The sequence below is a fragment of the Pseudophryne corroboree genome, chromosome 4 (genome assembly GCF_028390025.1).
Source record: "Pseudophryne corroboree isolate aPseCor3 chromosome 4, aPseCor3.hap2, whole genome shotgun sequence".
Taxonomy (NCBI): domain Eukaryota; kingdom Metazoa; phylum Chordata; class Amphibia; order Anura; family Myobatrachidae; genus Pseudophryne; species Pseudophryne corroboree.
Window position 1 is genome coordinate 23,560,762 of NC_086447.1, and position 20,000 is coordinate 23,580,761.

Below are 20,000 nucleotides of genomic sequence, written 5' to 3' on the forward strand. Positions count from 1 at the left end.
CTGACATTTTACAAACCCAAAACTATACCAAGTATAAAGCATTCTCCAAGTTATATTTTAAAAATCATTAACGCAGGTCACTGTGGTCAGGATTAACTTCCCATGGAAATCATCTCTGATACAATATTACTTCAGTCATCCTCACAGCCTGAAATGAAGTAGCTCAACCTATAGATAAACTTTTGTGAAAACATCACTTTCCATGAGAGGTAGTCGTGGCCGAGTGGTTAAGGCGATGGACTAGAAATCCATTGGGGTCTCCCCGTGTAGGTTCAAATCCTGCCGACTACGACCACATGGTTTTTTTATTTTTCAGAAAATTTACTAAAAACTTGAAACCAGTGTTGCTCAGGGTGAGTCAGGAACTGGCACATCAAAATCTTTAGGATGCCTGCCTGTTCTCTCTTTCTCTATCCATCATTCTCCTCCTCTATTTGAGACTGAGCCCAGGAATCTCAGCAGCCATACTAAGTAGCATTGATTAATTACAAATGCATTTTGAATGTCAAATTTGTAAGAAAGTTTTGTACATTTAGCAAAATATCAAATTCATTTGAAAGAAAATGATGTCCACTCAAAGTAAAAAGAGCTTTGGTTACTTTCAATGCACAACATTTTACTTTCAAATCGTGTCAGATGACTTTCAGTGCTAATTATTATATCATTAACCTCTCCTTTATTAAAAATTGTGCTTTAATGCAAAAAAAGAAAAATAATTGTCTGTGCATACTCTCATGTAGCACAATTATCTTCACTAGCTCAAAAGGGCCGCTCATTGTCCAAAATAAATTGTCAAATTAGAACAAACAATGGAATATCCCCATCATTCCTGGAACACTTGATTAGTTTACAAAACAAGTAAAATTTAAAAGAGTGTAGAAGGTTTGATAGGCTCAAGCATCTCTAATCTTGATGTAAGTTTGGCTACACTAAAAAAATCTATTGAAAGTGCTTTCCAAACTAGCTCTGTAGCCAGTTGATAGTAATTTCACAAATATAAGTCAAACTATTAGTGATATTTTCCAAATGATTAAACATGACAATTTGTGTGATAAAGCAACACAGGAATAAGTAGTTGAATCTCTTTTGTGTAGTCAAATCATTTTTCATTTTGCTTGGAAAGTTGATAATGTTTAAAATTAACACTCAATCATTTTAATAGCACGTAATTTCACAGTTGTATGATCATGGAATCTTTCGATAGCTCAGCTGGTAGAGCGGAGGACTGTAGAGGAGATTGGTACAGAAATCCTTAGGTCGTTGGTTCAATTCCGGCTCGAAGGATGATGCTTTTGATAAACTTAGATGTCAGTACTGACATTTTACAAACCCAAAACTATACCAAGTATAAAGCATTCTCCAAGTTATATTTTAAAAATCATTAACGCAGGTCACTGTGGTCAGGATTAACTTCCCATGGAAATCATCTCTGATACAATATTACTTCAGTCATCCTCACAGTCTGAAATGAAGTAGCTCAACCCATAGAGAAACTTTTGTGAAAACATCACATTGCATGAGAGGTAGTCGAGGCCGAGTGGTTAAGGCGATGGACTAGAAATCTATTGGGGTCTCCCCGCGCAGGTTCAAATCCTGCCGATTACGACCACATGGTTGTTTTATTTTTCAGAAAATGTAATTAAAGCTTGAAACCAGTGTTGCTCAGGGTGAGTCAGGAACTTGCACATCAAAATCTTTAGGATGCCTGCCTGTTCTCTCTTTCTCTATCCGTCATTCTCCTCTACTTGAGACTGAGCCCAGGAATCTCAGCAGCCATACTAAGTAGCATTTGTTAATTACAAATGCATTTTGAATGTCAAATTTGTAAGAAAGTTTTGTACATTTAGCAAAATATCAAATTCATTTGAAAGAAAATGATGTCCACTCAAAGTAAAAAGAGCTTTGGTTACTTTCAATGCACAACATTTTACTTTCAAATCGTGTCAGATGACTTTCAGTGCTAATTATTATATCATTAACCTCTCCTTTATTATAAATTGTGCTTTAATGCAAAAAAAGAAAAATAATTGTCTGTGCATACTCTCATGTAGCACAATTATCTTCACTAGCTCAAAAGGGCCGCTCATTGTCCAAAATGAATTGTCAAATCAGGACAAACAATGGAATATTTCCATCATTCCTGGAACACTTGATTAGTTTACAAAACAAGCAAAATTTAAAAGAGTGTAGAAGGTTTGATAGGCTCAAGCATCTCTAATCTTGATGTAAGTTTGGCTACACTAAAAAAATCTTTTGAAAGTGCTTTCCAAACTAGCTCTGTAGCCAGTTGATAGTAATTTCACAAATATAAGTCAAGCTATTAGTGATATTTTCCAAATGATTAAACATGACAATTTGTGTGATAAAGCAACACAGGAATAAGTAGTTGAATCTCTTTTGTGTAGTCAAATAATTTTTCATTTTGCTTGGAAAGTTGATAATGTTTAAAATTAACACTCAATCATTTTAATAGCACGTAATATCACAGCTGTATGATCATGGAATCCTTCGATAGCTCAGCTGGTAGAGCGAAGGACAGTAGAGGAGATTGGTACAGAAATCCTTAGGTCGCTGGTTCAATTCCGGCTCAAAAGATGACGCTTTTGATAAACTTTGATGTCAGTACTGACATTTAACAAACCCAAAACTATACCAAGTATAAAGCATTCTCCAAGTTATATTTTAAAAATCATTAACGCAGGTCACTGTGGTCAGGATTAACTTCCCATGGAAATCATCTCTGATACAATATTACTTCAGTCATCCTCACAGCCTGAAATGAAGTAGATCAACCCATAGAGAAACTTTTGTGAAAACATCACATTGAATGAGAGGTAGTCATGGCAGAGTGGTTAAGGCGATGGACTAGAAATCCATTGGGGTCTCCCCGCGCAGGTTCAAATCCTGCCGACTATGACCACATGGTTGTATTATTTTTTAGAAAATATACTAAAAGCTTGAAACCAGTGTTGCTCAGGGTGAGTCAGGAACTGGCACATCAAAATCTTTAGGATGCCTGCCTGTTCTCTCTTTCTCTATCCGTAATTCTCCTCCTCTACTTGAGACTGAGCCCAGGAATCTCAGCAGCCATACTAAGTAGCATTTATTAATTACAAATGCATTTTGAATGTCAAATTTGTAAGAAAGTTTTGTACATTTAGCAAAATATCAAATTCATTTGAAAGAAAATGATGTCCACTCAAAGTAAAAAGAGCTTTGGTTACTTTCAATGCACAACATTTTACTTTCAAATCGTGTCAGATGACTTTCAGTGCTAATTATTATATCATTAACCTCTACTTTATTAAAAATTGTGCTTTATGCAAAAAAAGAAAAAGCACAATTATTAAAAATTGTGCTTTAATGCAAAAAAAGAAAAATAATTGTCTGTGCATACTCTCATGTAGCACAATTATCTTCACTAGCTCAAAAGGGCCGCTCATTGTCCAAAATGAATTGTCAAATCAGAACAAACAATGGAATATCCCCATCATTCCTGGAACACTTGATTAGTTTACAAAACAAGCAAAATTTAAAAGAGTGTAGAAGGTTTGATAGGCTCAAGCATCTCTAATCTTGATGTAAGTGTGGCTACACTAAAAAATCTATTGAAAGTGCTTTCCAAACTAGCTCTGTAGCCAGTTGATAGTAATTGCACAAATATAAGTCAAACTATTAGTGATATTTTCCAAATGATTAAACATGACAATTTGTGTGATAAAGCAACACAGGAATAAGTAGTTGAATCTCTTTTGTGTAGTCAAATCATTTTTAATTTTGCTTGGAAAGTTGATAATGTTTAAAATTAACACTCAATCATTTTAATAGCACGTAATATCACAGCTGTATGATCATGGAATCCTTCGATAGCTCAGCTGGTAGAGCGGAGGACTGTAGAGGAGATTGGTACAGAAATCCTTAGGTCGTAGGTTCAATTCCGGCTCGAAGGATGACGCTTTTGATAAACTTAGATGTGAGTACTGACATTTTACAAACCCAAAACTATACCAAGTATAAAGCATTCTCCAAGTTATATTTTAAAAATCATTAACGCAGGTCACTGTGGTCAGGATTAACTTCAAATGGAAACCATCTCTGATACAATATTACTTCAGTCATCCTCACAGCTTGAAATTAAGTAGCTCAACCCATAGAGAAACTTTTGTGAAAACATCACATTGCGTGAGAGGTAGTCGTGGCCGAGTGGTTAAGGCGATGGACTAGAAATCCATTGGGGTCTCCCCGTGCAGGTTCAAATCCTGCCAACTACGACCACATAGTTGTTTTATTTTTCAGAAAATTTACTAAAAGCTTGAAACCAGTGTTGCTCAGGGTGAGTCAGGAACTGGCACATCAAAATATTTAGGATGCCTGCCTGTTTTCTCTTTCTCTATCCGTCATTCTCCTCCTCTACTTGAGACTGAGCCCAGGAATCTCAGCAGCCATACTAAGTAGCATTTATTAATTACAAATACATTTTGAATGTCAAATTTGTAAGAAAGTTTTGTACATTTAGCAAAATATCAAATTCATTTGAAAGAAAATGATGTCCACTCAAAGTAAAAAGAGCTTTGGTTACTTTCAATGCACAACATTTTACTTTCAAATCGTGTCAGATGACTTTCATTGCTAATTATTATATCATTAACCTCTCCTTTATTAAAAATTGTGCTTTAATGCAAAAAAAGAAAAATAATTGTCTGTGCATACTCTCATGTAGCACAATTATCTTCACTAGCTCAAAAGGGCCGCTCATTGTCCAAAATGAATGGTCAAATCAGAACAAACAATGGAATATCCCCATCATTCCTGGAACACTTGATTAGTTTACAAAACAAGCAAAATTTAAAAGAGTGTAGAAGATTTGATAGGCTCAAGCATCTCTAATCTTGATGTAAGTTTGGCTACACTAAAAAATATATTGAAAGTGCTTTCCAAACTAGCTCTGTAGCCAGTTGATAGTAATTTCACAAATATAAGTCAAATTATTAGTGATATTTTCCAAATGATTAAACATGACAATTTGTGTGATAAAGCAACACAGGAATAAGTAGTTGAATCTCTTTTGTGTAGTCAAATCATTTTTCATTTTGCTTGGAAAGTTGATAATGTTTAAAATTAACACTCAATCATTTTAATAGCACGTAATATCACAGCTGTATGATCATGGCATCCTTCGATATCTCAACTGGTAGAGCAGAGGACTGTAGAGGAGATTGGTACAGAAATCCTTAGGTCGCTGGTTCAATTCCGGCTCAAAGGATGATGCTTTTGATAAACTTAGATGTCAGTACTGACATTTTACAAACCCAAAACTATACCAAGTATAAAGCATTCTCCAAGTTTTATTTTAAAAATCATTAACGCAGGTCACTGTGGTCAGGATTAACTTCCCATGGAAATCATCTCTTATACAATATTACTTCAGTCTTCCTCACAGCCTGAAATGAAGTAGCTCAACCCATAGAGAAACTTTTGTGAAAACATTACATCGAATGAGAGGTAGTCGTGGCCGAGTGGTTAAGGCGATGGACTAGAAATCCATTGGTGTCTCCCCGCGCAGGTTCATATCCTGCCGACTACGACCGCATGGTTGTTTTATTTTTCAGAAAATTTACTAAAAGCTTGAAACCAGTGTTGCTCAGGGTGAGTCAGGAACTGGCACATCAAAATCTTTAGGATGCCTGCCTGTTCTCTCTTTCTCTATCCGTCATTCTCCTCCTCTACTTGAGACTGAGCCCAGGAATCTCAGCAGCCATACTAAGTAGCATTTATTAATTACAAATGCATTTTGAATGTCAAATTTGTAAGAAAGTTTTGTACATTTAGCAAAATATCAAATTCATTTGAAAGAAAATGAGGTCCACTCAAAGTAAAAAGAGCTTTGGTTACTTTCAATGCACAACATTTTACTTTCAAATCATGTCAGATGACTTTCAGTGCTAATTATTATATCATTAACCTCTCCTTTATTAAAAATTGTGCTTTAATGCAAAAAAAGAAAAATAATTGTCTGTGCATACTCTCATGTAGCACAATTATCTTCACTAGCTCAAAAGGGCCGCTCATTGTCCAAAATGAATTGTCAAATCAGAACAAACAATGGAATATCCCCATCATTCCTGGAACACTTGATTAGTTTACAAAACAAGCAAAATTTAAAAGAGTGTAGAAGGTTTGATAGGCTCAAGCATCTCTAATCTTGATGTAAGTTTGGCTACACTAAAAAATCTATTGAAAGTGCTTTCCAAACTAGCTCTGTAGCCAGTTGAATGTAATTGCACAAATATAAGTCAAACTATTAGTGATATTTTCCAAATGATTAAACATGACAATTTGTGTGATAAAGCAACACAGGAATAAGTAGTTGAATCTCTTTTGTGTAGTCAAATCATTTTTCATTTTGCTTGGAAAGTTGATAATGTTTAAAATTAACACTCAATCATTTTAATAGCACGTAATATCACAGCTGTATGATCATGGCATCCTTTGATATCTCAACTGGTAGAGCGGAGGACTGTAGAGGAGATTGGTACAGAAATCCTTAGGTCGCTGGTTCAATTCCGGCTCAAAGGATGATGCTTTTGATAAACTTAGATGTCAGTACTGACATTTTACAAACCCAAAACTATACCAAGTACAAAGCATTCTCCAAGTTTTATTTTAAAAATCATTAACGCAGGTCACTGTGGTCAGGATTAACTTCCCATGGAAATCATCTCTTATACAATATTACTTCAGTCTTCCTCACAGCCTGAAATGAAGTAGCTCAACCCATAGAGAAACTTTTGTGAAAACATCACATCTAATGAGAGGTAGTCGTGGCCGAGTGGTTAAGGCGATGGACTAGAAATCCATTGGTGTCTCCCCGCGCAGGTTAATATCCTGCCGACTATGACCACATGGTTGTATTATTTTTTAGAAAATATACTAAAAGCTTGAAACCAGTGTTGCTCAGGGTGAGTCAGGAACTGGCACATCAAAATCTTTAGGATGCCTGCCTGTTCTCTCTTTCTCTATCCGTAATTCTCCTCCTCTACTTGAGACTGAGCCCAGGAATCTCAGCAGCCATACTAAGTAGCATTTATTAATTACAAATGCATTTTGAATGTCAAATTTGTAAGAAAGTTTTGTACATTTAGCAAAATATCAAATTCATTTGAAAGAAAATGATGTCCACTCAAAGTAAAAAGAGCTTTGGTTACTTTCAATGCACAACATTTTACTTTCAAATCGTGTCAGATGACTTTCAGTGCTAATTATTATATCATTAACCTCTCCTTTATTAAAAATTGTGCTTTAATGCAAAAAAAGAAAAATAATTGTCTGTGCATACTCTCATGTAGCACAATTATCTTCACTAGCTCAAAAGGGCCGCTCATTGTCCAAAATGAATTGTCAAATCAGAACAAACAATGGAATATCCCCATCATTCCTGGAACACTTGATTAGTTTACAAAACAAGCAAAATTTAAAAGAGTGTAGAAGGTTTGATAGGCTCAAGCATCTCTAATCTTGATGTAAGTGTGGCTACACTAAAAAATCTATTGAAAGTGCTTTCCAAACTAGCTCTGTAGCCAGTTGATAGTAATTGCACAAATATAAGTCAAACTATTAGTGATATTTTCCAAATGATTAAACATGACAATTTGTGTGATAAAGCAACACAGGAATAAGTAGTTGAATCTCTTTTGTGTAGTCAAATCATTTTTCATTTTGCTTGGAAAGTTGATAATGTTTAAAATTAACACTCAATCATTTTAATAGCACGTAATATCACAGCTGTATGATCATGGAATCCTTCGATAGCTCAGCTGGTAGAGCGGAGGACTGTAGAGGAGATTGGTACAGAAATCCTTAGGTCGTAGGTTCAATTCCGGCTCGAAGGATGACGCTTTTGATAAACTTAGATGTGAGTACTGACATTTTACAAACCCAAAACTATACCAAGTATAAAGCATTCTCCAAGTTATATTTTAAAAATCATTAACGCAGGTCACTGTGGTCAGGATTAACTTCAAATGGAAACCATCTCTGATACAATATTACTTCAGTCATCCTCACAGCTTGAAATTAAGTAGCTCAACCCATAGAGAAACTTTTGTGAAAACATCACATTGCGTGAGAGGTAGTCGTGGCCGAGTGGTTAAGGCGATGGACTAGAAATCCATTGGGGTCTCCCCGTGCAGGTTCAAATCCTGCCAACTACGACCACATACTTGTTTTATTTTTCAGAAAATTTACTAAAAGCTTGAAACCAGTGTTGCTCAGGGTGAGTCAGGAACTGGCACATCAAAATCTTTAGGATGCCTGCCTGTTTTCTCTTTCTCTATCCGTCATTCTCCTCCTCTACTTGAGACTGAGCCCAGGAATCTCAGCAGCCATACTAAGTAGCATTTATTAATTACAAATACATTTTGAATGTCAAATTTGTAAGAAAGTTTTGTACATTTAGCAAAATATCAAATTCATTTGAAAGAAAATGATGTCCACTCAAAGTAAAAAGAGCTTTGGTTACTTTCAATGCACAACATTTTACTTTCAAATCGTGTCAGATGACTTTCATTGCTAATTATTATATCATTAACCTCTCCTTTATTAAAAATTGTGCTTTAATGCAAAAAAAGAAAAATAATTGTCTGTGCATACTCTCATGTAGCACAATTATCTTCACTAGCTCAAAAGGGCCGCTCATTGTCCAAAATGAATGGTCAAATCAGAACAAACAATGGAATATCCCCATCATTCCTGGAACACTTGATTAGTTTACAAAACAAGCAAAATTTAAAAGAGTGTAGAAGATTTGATAGGCTCAAGCATCTCTAATCTTGATGTAAGTTTGGCTACACTAAAAAATATATTGAAAGTGCTTTCCAAACTAGCTCTGTAGCCAGTTGATAGTAATTTCACAAATATAAGTCAAATTATTAGTGATATTTTCCAAATGATTAAACATGACAATTTGTGTGATAAAGCAACACAGGAATAAGTAGTTGAATCTCTTTTGTGTAGTCAAATCATTTTTCATTTTGCTTGGAAAGTTGATAATGTTTAAAATTAACACTCACTCATTTTAATAGCACGTAATATCACAGCTGTATGATCATGGCATCCTTCGATATCTCAACTGGTAGAGCAGAGGACTGTAGAGGAGATTGGTACAGAAATCCTTAGGTCGCTGGTTCAATTCCGGCTCAAAGGATGATGCTTTTGATAAACTTAGATGTCAGTACTGACATTTTACAAACCCAAAACTATACCAAGTATAAAGCATTCTCCAAGTTTTATTTTAAAAATCATTAACGCAGGTCACTGTGGTCAGGATTAACTTCCCATGGAAATCATCTCTTATACAATATTACTTCAGTCTTCCTCACAGCCTGAAATGAAGTAGCTCAACCCATAGAGAAACTTTTGTGAAAACATTACATCGAATGAGAGGTAGTCGTGGCCGAGTGGTTAAGGCGATGGACTAGAAATCCATTGGTGTCTCCCCGCGCAGGTTCATATCCTGCCGACTACGACCGCATGGTTGTTTTATTTTTCAGAAAATTTACTAAAAGCTTGAAACCAGTGTTGCTCAGGGTGAGTCAGGATCTGGCACATCAAAATCTTTAGGATGCCTGCCTGTTCTCTCTTTCTCTATCCGTCATTCTCCTCCTCTACTTGAGACTGAGCCCAGGAATCTCAGCAGCCATACTAAGTAGCATTTATTAATTACAAATGCATTTTGAATGTCAAATTTGTAAGAAAGTTTTGTACATTTAGCAAAATATCAAATTCATTTGAAAGAAAATGATGTCCACTCAAAGTAAAAAGAGCTTTGGTTACTTTCAATGCACAACATTTTACTTTCAAATCGTGTCAGATGACTTTCAGTGCTAATTATTATATCATTAACCTCTCCTTTATTAAAAATTGTGCTTTAATGCAAAAAAAGAAAAATAATTGTCTGTGCATACTCTCATGTAGCACAATTATCTTCACTAGCTCAAAAGGGCCGCTCATTGTCCAACATGAATTGTCAAATCAGAACAAACAATGGAATATCCCCATCATTCCTGGAACACTTGATTAGTTTACAAAACAAGCAAAATTTAAAAGAGTGTAGAAGATTTGATAGGCTCAAGCATCTCTAATCTTGATGTAAGTTTGGCTACACTAAAAAATCTATTGAAAGTGCTTTCCAAACAAGCTCTGTAGCCAGTTGATAGTAATTTCACAAATATAAGTCAAACTATTAGTGATATTTTCCAAATGATTAAACATGACAATTTGTGTGATAAAGCAACACAGGAATAAGTAGTTGAATCTCTTTTGTGTAGTCAAATCATTTTTCATTTTGCTTGGAAAGTTGATAATGTTTAAAATTAACACTCAATCATTTTAATAGCACGTAATATCACAGCTGTGTGATCCTGGAACCCTTCGATAGCTCAGCTGGTAGAGCGGAGGACTGTAGAGGAGATTGGTACAGAAATCCTTAAGTCGCTGGTTCAATTCCGGCTCAAAGAATGACGCTTTTGATAAACTTAGATGTCAGTACTGACATTTTACAAACCCAAAACTATACCAAGTATAAAGCATTCTCCAAGTTATATTTTAAAAATTATTAATGCAGGTCACTGTGGTCAGGATTAACTTCCCATGGAAATCATCTCTGATACAATATTACTTCAGTCTTCCTCACAGCCTGAAATGAAGTAGCTCAACCCATAGAGAAACTTTTGTGAAAACATCACATTGAGCGAGAGGTAGTCGTGGCCGAGTGGTTAAGGCGATGGACTAGAAATTCATTGGGGTCTCCCCGCGCAGGTTCAAATCCTGCCGACTACGACCGCATGGTTGTTTTATTTTTCAGAAAATTTACTAAAAGCTTGAAACCAGTGTTGCTCAGGGTGAGTCAGGAACTGGCACATCAAAATCTTTAGGATGCCTGCCTGTTCTCTCTTTGTCTATCCGTCATTCTCCTCCTCTACTTGAGACTGAGCCCAGGAATCTCAGCAGCCATACTAAGTAGCATTTATTAATTACAAATGCATTTTGAATGTCAAATTTGTAAGAAAGTTTTGTACATTTAGCAAAATAACAAATTCATTTGAAAGAAAATGATGTCCACTCAAAGTAAAAAGAACTTTGGTTACTTTCAATGCACAACATTTTACTTTAAAATCGTGTCAGATGACTTTCAGTGCTAATTATTATATCATTAACCTCTCCTTTATTAAAAATTGTGCTTTATGCAAAAAAAGAAAAAGCACAATTATTAAAAATTGTGCTTTAATGCAAAAAAATAAAAATAATTGTCTGTGCATACTCTCATGTAGCACAATTATCTTCACTAGCTCAAAAGGGCCGCTCATTGTCCAACATGAATTGTCAAATCAGAACAAACAATGGAATATCCCCATCATTCCTGGAACACTTGATTAGTTTACAAAACAAGCAAAATTTAAAAGAGTGTAGAAGATTTGATAGGCTCAAGCATCTCTAATCTTGATGTAAGTTTGGCTACACTAAAAAATCTATTGAAAGTGCTTTCCAAACTAGCTCTGTAGCCAGTTGATAGTAATTTCACAAATATAAGTCAAACTATTAGTGATATTTTCCAAATGATTAAACATGACAATTTGTGTGATAAAGCAACACAGGAATAAGTAGTTGAATCTCTTTTGTGTAGTCAAATCATTTTTCATTTTGCTTGGAAAGTTGATAATGTTTAAAATTAACACTCAATCATTTTAATAGCACGTAATATCACAGCTGTATGATCCTGGAATCCTTCGATAGCTCAGCTGGTAGAGCGGAGGACTGTAGAGGAGATTGGTACAGAAATCCTTAAGTCGCTGGTTCAATTCCGGCTCAAAGGATGACGCTTTTGATAAACTTAGATGTCAGTACTGACATTTTACAAACCCAAAACTATACCAAGTATAAAGCATTCTCCAAGTTATATTTTAAAAATCATTAACGCAGGTCACTGTGGTCAGGATTAACTTCCCATGGAAATCATCTCTGATACAATATTACTTCAGTCTTCCTCACAGCCTGAAATGAAGTAGCTCAACCCATAGAGAAACTTTTGTGAAAACATCACATTGCATGAGAGGTAGTCGTGGCCGAGTGGTTAAGGCGATGTACTAGAAATCCATTGGGGTCTCCCCGCGCAGGTTCAAATCCTGCCGACTACGACCACATGGTTGTTTTATTTTTCAGAAAATTTACTAAAAGCTTGAAACCAGTGTTGCTCAGGGTGAGTCAGGAACTGGCACATCAAAATCTTTAGGATGCCTGCCTGTTCTCTCTTTCTCTATCCGTCATTCTCCTCCTCTATTTGAGACTGAGCCCAGGAATCTCAGCAGCCATACTAAGTAGCATTTATTAATTACAAATGCATTTTGAATGTCAAATTTGTAAGAAAGTTTTGTACATTTAGCAAAATATCAAATTCATTTGAAAGAAAATGATGTCCACTCAAAGTAAAAAGAGCTTTGGTTACTTTCAATGCACAACATTTTACTTTCAAATCGTGTCAGATGACTTTCAGTGCTAATTATTATATCATTAACCTCTCCTTTATTAAAAATTGTGCTTTAATACAAAAAAAGAAAAATAATTGTCTGTGCATACTCTCATGTAGCACAATTATCTTCACTAGCTCAAAAGGGCCGCTCATTGTCCAACATGAATTGTCAAATCAGAACAAACAATGGAATATCCCCATCATTCCTGGAACACTTGATTAGTTTACAAAACAAGCAAAATTTAAAAGAGTGTAGAAGATTTGATAGGCTCAAGCATCTCTAATCTTGATGTAAGTTTGGCTACACTAAAAAATCTATTGAAAGTGTTTTCCAAACTAGCTCTGTAGCCAGTTGATAGTAATTTCACAAATATAAGTCAAACTATTAGTGATATTTTCCAAATGATTAAACATGACAATTTGTGTGATAAAGCAACACAGGAATAAGTAGTTGAATCTCTTTTGTGTAGTCAAATCATTTTTCATTTTGCTTGGAAAGTTGATAATGTTTAAAATTAACACTCAATCATTTTAATAGCACGTAATATCACAGCTGTACGATCCTGGAATCCTTCGATAGCTCAGCTGGTAGAGCGGAGGACTGTAGAGGAGATTGGTACAGAAATCCTTAAGTCGCTGGTTCAATTCCGGCTCAAAGGATGACGCTTTTGATAAACTTAGATGTCAGTACTGACATTTTACAAACCCAAAACTATACCAAGTATAAAGCATTCTCCAAGTTATATTTTAAAAATCATTAACGCAGGTCACTGTGGTCAGGATTAACTTTCCAAGGAAATCATCTCTGATACAATATTACTTCAGTCTTCCTCAAAGCCTGAAATGAAGTAGCTCAACCCATAGAGAATCTTTTGTGAAAACATCACATTGAGTGAGAGGTAGTCGTGGCCGAGTGGTTAAGGCGATGGGTTAGAAATCCATTGGGGTCTCCCCGCGCAGGTTCAAATCCTGCCGACTACGACCGCATGGTTGTTTTATTTTTCAGAAAATTTACTAAAAGCTAGAAACCAGTGTTGCTCAGGGTGAGTCAGGAACTGGCACATCAAAATCTTTAGGATGCCTGCCTGTTCTCTCTTTGTCTATCCGTCATTCTCCTTCTCTACTTGAGACTGAGCCCAGGAATCTCAGCAGCCATACTAAGTAGCATTTATTAATTACAAATGCATTTTGAATGTCAAATTTGTAAGAAAGTTTTGTACATTTAGCAAAATATCAAATTCATTTGAAAGAAAATGATGTCCACTCAAAGTAAAAAGAACTTTGGTTACTTTCAATGCACAACATTTTACTTTCAAATCGTGTCAGATGACTTTCAGTGCTAATTATTATATCATTAACCTCTCCTTTATTAAAAATTGTGCTTTATGCAAAAAAAGAAAAAGCACAATTATTAAAAATTGTGCTTTAATGCAAAAAAAGAAAAATAATTGTCTGTGCATACTCTTATGTAGCACAATTATCTTCACTAGCTCAAAAGGGCCGCTCATTGTCCAACATGAATTGTCAAATCAGAACAAACAATGGAATATCCCCATCATTCCTGGAACACTTGATTAGTTTACAAAACAAGCAAAATTTAAAAGAGTGTAGAAGATTTGATAGGCTCAAGCATCTCTAATCTTGATGCAAGTTTGGCTACACTAAAAAATCTATTGAAAGTGCTTTCCAAACTAGCTCTGTAGCCAGTTGATAGTAATTTCACAAATATAAGTCAAACTATTAGTGATATTTTCCAAATGATTAAACATGACAATTTGTGTGATAAAGCAACACAGGAATAAGTAGTTGAATCTCTTTTGTGTAGTCAAATCATTTTTCATTTTGCTTGGAAAGTTGATAATGTTTAAAATTAACACTCAATCATTTTAATAGCACGTAATATCACAGCTGTATGATCATGGAATCCTTCGATAGCTCAGCTGGTAGAGCGGAGGACTGTAGAGGAGATTGGTACAGAAATCCTTAGGTCGCTGGTTCAATTCCGGCTCAAAGGATGACGCTTTTGATAAACTGAGATGTCAGTACTGACATTTTACAAACCCAAAACTATACCAAGTATAAAGCATTCTCCAAGTTATATTTTAAAAATCATTAACGCAGGTCACTGTGGTCAGGATTAACTTCCCATGGAAATCATCTCTGATACAATATTACTTCAGTCTTCCTCACAGCCTGAAATGAAGTAGCTCAACCCATAGAGAAACTTTTGTGAAAACATCACATTGCATGAGAGGTAGTCGTGGCAGAGTGGTTAAGGCGATGTACTAGAAATCCATTGGGGTCTCCCCGCACAGGTTCAAATCCTGCAGACTACGACCACATGGTTGTTTTATTTTTCAGAAAATTTACTAAAAGCTTGAAACCAGTGTTGCTCAGGGTGAGTCAGGAACTGGCACATCAAAATCTTTAGAATGCCTGCCTGTTCTCTCTTTCTCTATCCGTCATTCTCCTCCTCTACTTGAGACTGAGCCCAGGAATCTCAGCAGCCATACTAAGTAGCATTTATTAATTACAAATGCATTTTGAATGTCAAATTTGTAAGAAAGTTTTGTACATTTAGCAAAATATCAAATTCATTTGAAAGAAAATGATGTCCACTCAAAGTAAAAAGAACTTTTTCAATGCACAACATTTTACTTTAAAATCGTGTCAGATGACTTTCAGTGCTAATTATTATATCATTAACCTCTCCTTTATTAAAAATTGTGCTTTATGCAAAAAAAGAAAAAGCACAATTATTAAAAATTGTGCTTTAATGCAAAAAAATAAAAATAATTGTCTGTGCATACTCTCATGTAGCACAATTATCTTCACTAGCTCAAAAGGGCCGCTCATTGTCCAACATGAATTGTCAAATCAGAACAAACAATGGAATATCCCCATCATTCCTGGAACACTTGATTAGTTTACAAAACAAGCAAAATTTAAAAGAGTGTAGAAGATTTGATAGGCTCAAGCATCTCTAATCTTGATGTAAGTTTGGCTACACTAAAAAATCTATTGAAAGTGCTTTCCAAACTAGCTCTGTAGCCAGTTGATAGTAATTTCACAAATATAAGTCAAACTATTAGTGATATTTCCCAAATGATTAAACATGACAATTTGTGTGATAAAGCAACACAGGAATAAGTAGTTGAATCTCTTTTGTGTAGTCAAATCATTTTTCATTTTGCTTGGAAAGTTGATAATGTTTAAAATTAACACTCAATCATTTTAATAGCACGTAATATCACAGCTGTATGATCCTGGAATCCTTCGATAGCTCAGTTGGTAGAGCGGAGGACTGTAGAGGAGATTGGTACAGAAATCCTTAAGTCGCTGGTTCAATTCCGGCTCAAAGGATGACGCTTTTGATAAACTTAGATGTCAGTACTGACATTTTACAAACCCAAAACTATACCAAGTATAAAGCATTCTCCAAGTTATATTTTAAAAATCATTAACGCAGGTCACTGTGGTCAGGATTAACTTCCCATGGAAATCATCTCTGATACAATATTACTTCAGTCTTCCTCACAGCCTGAAATGAAGTAGCTCAACCCATAGAGAAACTTTTGTGAAAACATCACATTGCATGAGAGGTAGTCGTGGCCGAGTGGTTAAGGCGATGTACTAGAAATCCATTGGGGTCTCCCCGCGCAGGTTCAAATCCTGCCGACTACGACCACATGGTTGTTTTATTTTTCAGAAAATTTACTAAAAGCTTGAAACCAGTGTTGCTCAGGGTGAGTCAGGAACTGGCACATCAAAATCTTTAGGATGCCTGCCTGTTCTCTCTTTCTCTATCCGTCATTCTCCTCCTCTACTTGAGACTGAGCCCAGGAATCTCAGCAGCCATACTAAGTAGCATTTATTAATTACAAATGCATTTTGAATGTCAAATTTGTAAGAAAGTTTTGTACATTTAGCAAAATATCAAATTAATTTGAAAGAAAATGATGTCCACTCAAAGTAAAAAGAGCTTTGGTTACTTTCAATGCACAACATTTTACTTTCAAATCGTGTCAGATGACTTTCAGTGCTAATTATTATATCATTAACCTCTCCTTTATTAAAAATTGTGCTTTAATGCAAAAAAAGAAAAATAATTCTCTGTGCATACTCTCATGTAGCACAATTATCTTCACTAGCTCAAAAGGGCTGCTCATTGTCCAACATGAATTGTCAAATCAGAACAAACAATGGAATATCCCCATCATTCCTGGAACACTTGATTAGTTTACAAAACAAGCAAAATTTAAAAGAGTGTAGAAGATTTGATAGGCTCAAGCATCTCTAATCTTGATGTAAGTTTGGCTACACTAAAAAATCTATTGAAAGTGCTTTCCAAACTAGCTCTGTAGCCAGTTGATAGTAATTTCACAAATATAAGTCAAACTATTAGTGATATTTTCCAAATGATTAAACATGACAATTTGTGTGATAAAGCAACACAGGAATAAGTAGTTGAATCTCTTTTGTGTAGTCAAATCATTTTTCATTTTGCTTGGAAAGTTGATAATGTTTAAAATTAACACTCAATCATTTTAATAGCACGTAATATCACAGCTGTGTGATCCTGGAATCTTTCGATAGCTCAGCTGGTAGAGCAGAGGACTGTAGAGGAGATTGGTACAGAAATCCTTAAGTCGCTGGTTCAATTCCGGCTCAAAGGATGACGCTTTTGATAAACTTAGATGTCAGTACTGACATTTTACAAACCCAAAACTATACCAAGTATAAAGCATTCTCCAAGTTATATTTTAAAAATCATTAACGCAGGTCACTGTGGTCAGGATTAACTTTCCAAGGAAATCATCTCTGATACAATATTACTTCAGTCTTCCTCAAAGCCTGAAATGAAGTAGCTCAACCCATAGAGAAACTTTTGTGAAAACATCACATTGAGTGAGAGGTAGTCGTGGCCGAGTGGTTAAGGCGATGGGTTAGAAATCCATTGGGGTCTCCCCGCGCAGGTTCAAATCCTGCCGACTACGACCGCATGGTTGTTTTATTTTTCAGAAAATTTACTAAAAGCTTGAAACCAGTGTTGCTCAGGGTGAGTCAGGAACTGGCACATCAAAATCTTTAGGATGCCTGCCTGTTCTCTCTTTGTCTATCCGTCATTCTCCTCCTCTACTTGAGACTGAGCCCAGGAATCTCAGCAGCCATACTAAGTAGCATTTATTAATTACAAATGCATTTTGAATGTCAAATTTGTAAGAAAGTTTTGTACATTTAGCAAAATATCAAATTCATTTGAAAGAAAATGATGTCCACTCAAAGTAAAAAGAACTTTGGTTACTTTCAATGCACAACATTTTACTTTCAAATCGTGTCAGATGACTTTCAGTGCTAATTATTATATCATTAACCTCTCCTTTATTAAAAATTGTGCTTTATGCAAAAAAAGAAAAAGCACAATTATTAAAAATTGTGCTTTAATGCAAAAAAATAAAAATAATTGTCTGTGCATACTCTTATGTAGCACAATTATCTTCACTAGCTCAAAAGGGCCGCTCATTGTCCAACATGAATTGTCAAATCAGAACAAACAATGGAATATCCCCATCATTCCTGGAACACTTGATTAGTTTACAAAACAAGCAAAATTTAAAAGAGTGTAGAAGATTTGATAGGCTCAAGCATCTCTAATCTTGATGTAAGTTTGGCTACACTAAAAAATCTATTGAAAGGGCTTTCCAAACTAGCTCTGTAGCCAGTTGATAGTAATTTCACAAATATAAGTCAAACTATTAGTGATATTTTCCAAATGATTAAACATGACAATTTGTGTGATAAAGCAACACAGGAATAAGTAGTTGAATCTCTTTTGTGTAGTCAAATCATTTTTCATTTTGCTTGGAAAGTTGATAATGTTTAAAATTAACACTCAATCATTTTAATAGCACGTAATATCACAGCTGTATGATCATGGAATGCTTCGATAGCTCAGCTGGTAGAGCGGAGGACTGTAGAGGAGATTGGTACAGAAATCCTTAGGTCGCTGGTTCAATTCCGGCTCAAAGGATGACACTTTTGATAAACTTAGATGTCAGTACTGACATTTTACAAACCCAAAACTATACCAAGTATAAAGCATTCTCCAAGTTATATTTTAAAAATCATTAACGCAGGTCACTGTGGTCAGGATTAACTTCCCATGGAAATCATCTCTGATACAATATTACTTCAGTCTTCCTCACAGCCTGAAATGAAGTAGCTCAACCCATAGAGAAACTTTTGTGAAAACATCACATTGCATGAGAGGTAGTCGTGGCAGAGTGGTTAAGGCGATGTACTAGAAATCCATTGGGGTCTCCCCGCGCAGGTTCAAATCCTGCAGACTACGACCACATGGTTGTTTTATTTTTCAGAAAATTTACTAAAAGCTTGAAACCAGTGTTGCTCAGGGTGAGTCAGGAACTGGCACATCAAAATCTTTAGAATGCCTGCCTGTTCTCTCTTTCTCTATCCGTCATTCTCCTCCTCTACTTGAGACTGAGCCCAGGAATCTCAGCAGCCATACTAAGTAGCATTTATTAATTACAAATGCATTTTGAATGTCAAATTTGTAAGAAAGTTTTGTACATTTAGCAAAATATCAAATTCATTTGAAAGAAAATGATGTCCACTCAAAGTAAAAAGAGCTTTGGTTACTTTCAATGCACAACATTTTACTTTCAAATCGTGTCAGATGACTTTCAGTGCTAATTATTATATCATTAACCTCTCCTTTATTAAAAATTGTGCTTTAATGCAAAAAAAGAAAAATAATTGTCTGTGCATACTCTCATGTAGCACAATTATCTTCACTAGCTCAAAAGGGCCGCTCATTGTCCAACATGAATTGTCAAATCAGATCAAACAATGGAATATCCCCATCATTCCTGGAACACTTGATTAGTTTACAAAACAAGCAAAATTTAAAAGAGTGTAGAAGATTTGATAGGCTCAAGCATCTCTAATCTTGATGTAAGTTTGGCTACACTAAAAAATCTATTTTAAAGTGCTTTCCAAACTAGCTCTGTAGCCAGTTGATAGTAATTTCACAAATATAAGTCAAACTATTAGTGATATTTTCCAAATGATTAAACATGACAATTTGTGTGATAAAGCAACACAGGAATAAGTAGTTGAATCTCTTTTGTGTAGTCAAATCATTTTTCATTTTGCTTGGAAAGTTGATAATGTTTAAAATTAACACTCAACAATCATTTTAATAGCACGTAATATCACAGCTGTATGATCATGGAATCCTTTGATAGCTCAGCTGGTAGAGCGGAGGACTGTAGAGGAGATTGGTACAGAAATCCTTAGGTCGCTGGTTCAATTCCGGCTCGAAGGATGACACTTTTGATAAACTTAGATGTCAGTACTGACATTTTACAAACCCAAAACTATACCAAGTATAAAGCATTCTCCAAGTTATATTTTAAAAATCATTAACGCAGGTCACTGTGGTCAGGTTTAACTT

The 20,000-nt window shown here is 35.3% G+C and overlaps 25 non-coding genes across 25 annotated transcripts; all 25 read left to right on the forward strand.

Annotated features, from left to right (window-relative positions):
• The first annotated feature begins 209 nt into the window (after positions 1 to 209).
• On the forward strand, positions 210 to 291 carry TRNAS-AGA (transfer RNA serine (anticodon AGA)). Its single transcript has one exon. It is a non-coding gene; the product is annotated as a tRNA-Ser (tRNA).
• Positions 292 to 1,194: 903 nt separating this feature from the next.
• Positions 1,195 to 1,284, forward strand: TRNAY-GUA (transfer RNA tyrosine (anticodon GUA)). Its single transcript is given in 2 exon segments — positions 1,195 to 1,231; positions 1,249 to 1,284. It is a non-coding gene; the product is annotated as a tRNA-Tyr (tRNA).
• A 239-nt stretch (positions 1,285 to 1,523) lies between these two features.
• Positions 1,524 to 1,605, forward strand: TRNAS-AGA (transfer RNA serine (anticodon AGA)). Its single transcript has one exon. It is a non-coding gene; the product is annotated as a tRNA-Ser (tRNA).
• Positions 1,606 to 2,834: 1,229 nt separating this feature from the next.
• Positions 2,835 to 2,916, forward strand: TRNAS-AGA (transfer RNA serine (anticodon AGA)). Its single transcript has one exon. It is a non-coding gene; the product is annotated as a tRNA-Ser (tRNA).
• Positions 2,917 to 3,860: 944 nt separating this feature from the next.
• TRNAY-GUA (transfer RNA tyrosine (anticodon GUA)) lies at positions 3,861 to 3,950 on the forward strand. The gene is given in 2 exon segments: positions 3,861 to 3,897; positions 3,915 to 3,950. It is a non-coding gene; the product is annotated as a tRNA-Tyr (tRNA).
• Positions 3,951 to 4,189: 239 nt separating this feature from the next.
• On the forward strand, positions 4,190 to 4,271 carry TRNAS-AGA (transfer RNA serine (anticodon AGA)). Its single transcript has one exon. It is a non-coding gene; the product is annotated as a tRNA-Ser (tRNA).
• A 1,231-nt stretch (positions 4,272 to 5,502) lies between these two features.
• Positions 5,503 to 5,584, forward strand: TRNAS-AGA (transfer RNA serine (anticodon AGA)). The gene has a single exon. It is a non-coding gene; the product is annotated as a tRNA-Ser (tRNA).
• A 902-nt stretch (positions 5,585 to 6,486) lies between these two features.
• On the forward strand, positions 6,487 to 6,576 carry TRNAY-GUA (transfer RNA tyrosine (anticodon GUA)). The gene is given in 2 exon segments: positions 6,487 to 6,523; positions 6,541 to 6,576. It is a non-coding gene; the product is annotated as a tRNA-Tyr (tRNA).
• A 239-nt stretch (positions 6,577 to 6,815) lies between these two features.
• TRNAS-AGA (transfer RNA serine (anticodon AGA)) lies at positions 6,816 to 6,897 on the forward strand. Its single transcript has one exon. It is a non-coding gene; the product is annotated as a tRNA-Ser (tRNA).
• A 902-nt stretch (positions 6,898 to 7,799) lies between these two features.
• Positions 7,800 to 7,889, forward strand: TRNAY-GUA (transfer RNA tyrosine (anticodon GUA)). Its single transcript is given in 2 exon segments — positions 7,800 to 7,836; positions 7,854 to 7,889. It is a non-coding gene; the product is annotated as a tRNA-Tyr (tRNA).
• A 239-nt stretch (positions 7,890 to 8,128) lies between these two features.
• On the forward strand, positions 8,129 to 8,210 carry TRNAS-AGA (transfer RNA serine (anticodon AGA)). Its single transcript has one exon. It is a non-coding gene; the product is annotated as a tRNA-Ser (tRNA).
• A 1,231-nt stretch (positions 8,211 to 9,441) lies between these two features.
• TRNAS-AGA (transfer RNA serine (anticodon AGA)) lies at positions 9,442 to 9,523 on the forward strand. Its single transcript has one exon. It is a non-coding gene; the product is annotated as a tRNA-Ser (tRNA).
• A 902-nt stretch (positions 9,524 to 10,425) lies between these two features.
• Positions 10,426 to 10,515, forward strand: TRNAY-GUA (transfer RNA tyrosine (anticodon GUA)). The gene is given in 2 exon segments: positions 10,426 to 10,462; positions 10,480 to 10,515. It is a non-coding gene; the product is annotated as a tRNA-Tyr (tRNA).
• A 239-nt stretch (positions 10,516 to 10,754) lies between these two features.
• TRNAS-AGA (transfer RNA serine (anticodon AGA)) lies at positions 10,755 to 10,836 on the forward strand. Its single transcript has one exon. It is a non-coding gene; the product is annotated as a tRNA-Ser (tRNA).
• Positions 10,837 to 11,780: 944 nt separating this feature from the next.
• TRNAY-GUA (transfer RNA tyrosine (anticodon GUA)) lies at positions 11,781 to 11,870 on the forward strand. Its single transcript is given in 2 exon segments — positions 11,781 to 11,817; positions 11,835 to 11,870. It is a non-coding gene; the product is annotated as a tRNA-Tyr (tRNA).
• A 239-nt stretch (positions 11,871 to 12,109) lies between these two features.
• Positions 12,110 to 12,191, forward strand: TRNAS-AGA (transfer RNA serine (anticodon AGA)). The gene has a single exon. It is a non-coding gene; the product is annotated as a tRNA-Ser (tRNA).
• Positions 12,192 to 13,093: 902 nt separating this feature from the next.
• TRNAY-GUA (transfer RNA tyrosine (anticodon GUA)) lies at positions 13,094 to 13,183 on the forward strand. Its single transcript is given in 2 exon segments — positions 13,094 to 13,130; positions 13,148 to 13,183. It is a non-coding gene; the product is annotated as a tRNA-Tyr (tRNA).
• Positions 13,184 to 13,422: 239 nt separating this feature from the next.
• TRNAS-AGA (transfer RNA serine (anticodon AGA)) lies at positions 13,423 to 13,504 on the forward strand. Its single transcript has one exon. It is a non-coding gene; the product is annotated as a tRNA-Ser (tRNA).
• Positions 13,505 to 14,448: 944 nt separating this feature from the next.
• Positions 14,449 to 14,538, forward strand: TRNAY-GUA (transfer RNA tyrosine (anticodon GUA)). The gene is given in 2 exon segments: positions 14,449 to 14,485; positions 14,503 to 14,538. It is a non-coding gene; the product is annotated as a tRNA-Tyr (tRNA).
• Positions 14,539 to 15,796: 1,258 nt separating this feature from the next.
• Positions 15,797 to 15,886, forward strand: TRNAY-GUA (transfer RNA tyrosine (anticodon GUA)). Its single transcript is given in 2 exon segments — positions 15,797 to 15,833; positions 15,851 to 15,886. It is a non-coding gene; the product is annotated as a tRNA-Tyr (tRNA).
• A 239-nt stretch (positions 15,887 to 16,125) lies between these two features.
• On the forward strand, positions 16,126 to 16,207 carry TRNAS-AGA (transfer RNA serine (anticodon AGA)). Its single transcript has one exon. It is a non-coding gene; the product is annotated as a tRNA-Ser (tRNA).
• A 1,231-nt stretch (positions 16,208 to 17,438) lies between these two features.
• On the forward strand, positions 17,439 to 17,520 carry TRNAS-AGA (transfer RNA serine (anticodon AGA)). The gene has a single exon. It is a non-coding gene; the product is annotated as a tRNA-Ser (tRNA).
• A 944-nt stretch (positions 17,521 to 18,464) lies between these two features.
• TRNAY-GUA (transfer RNA tyrosine (anticodon GUA)) lies at positions 18,465 to 18,554 on the forward strand. Its single transcript is given in 2 exon segments — positions 18,465 to 18,501; positions 18,519 to 18,554. It is a non-coding gene; the product is annotated as a tRNA-Tyr (tRNA).
• Positions 18,555 to 18,793: 239 nt separating this feature from the next.
• TRNAS-AGA (transfer RNA serine (anticodon AGA)) lies at positions 18,794 to 18,875 on the forward strand. Its single transcript has one exon. It is a non-coding gene; the product is annotated as a tRNA-Ser (tRNA).
• A 906-nt stretch (positions 18,876 to 19,781) lies between these two features.
• Positions 19,782 to 19,871, forward strand: TRNAY-GUA (transfer RNA tyrosine (anticodon GUA)). The gene is given in 2 exon segments: positions 19,782 to 19,818; positions 19,836 to 19,871. It is a non-coding gene; the product is annotated as a tRNA-Tyr (tRNA).
• The last annotated feature ends 129 nt before the right edge of the window (positions 19,872 to 20,000 follow it).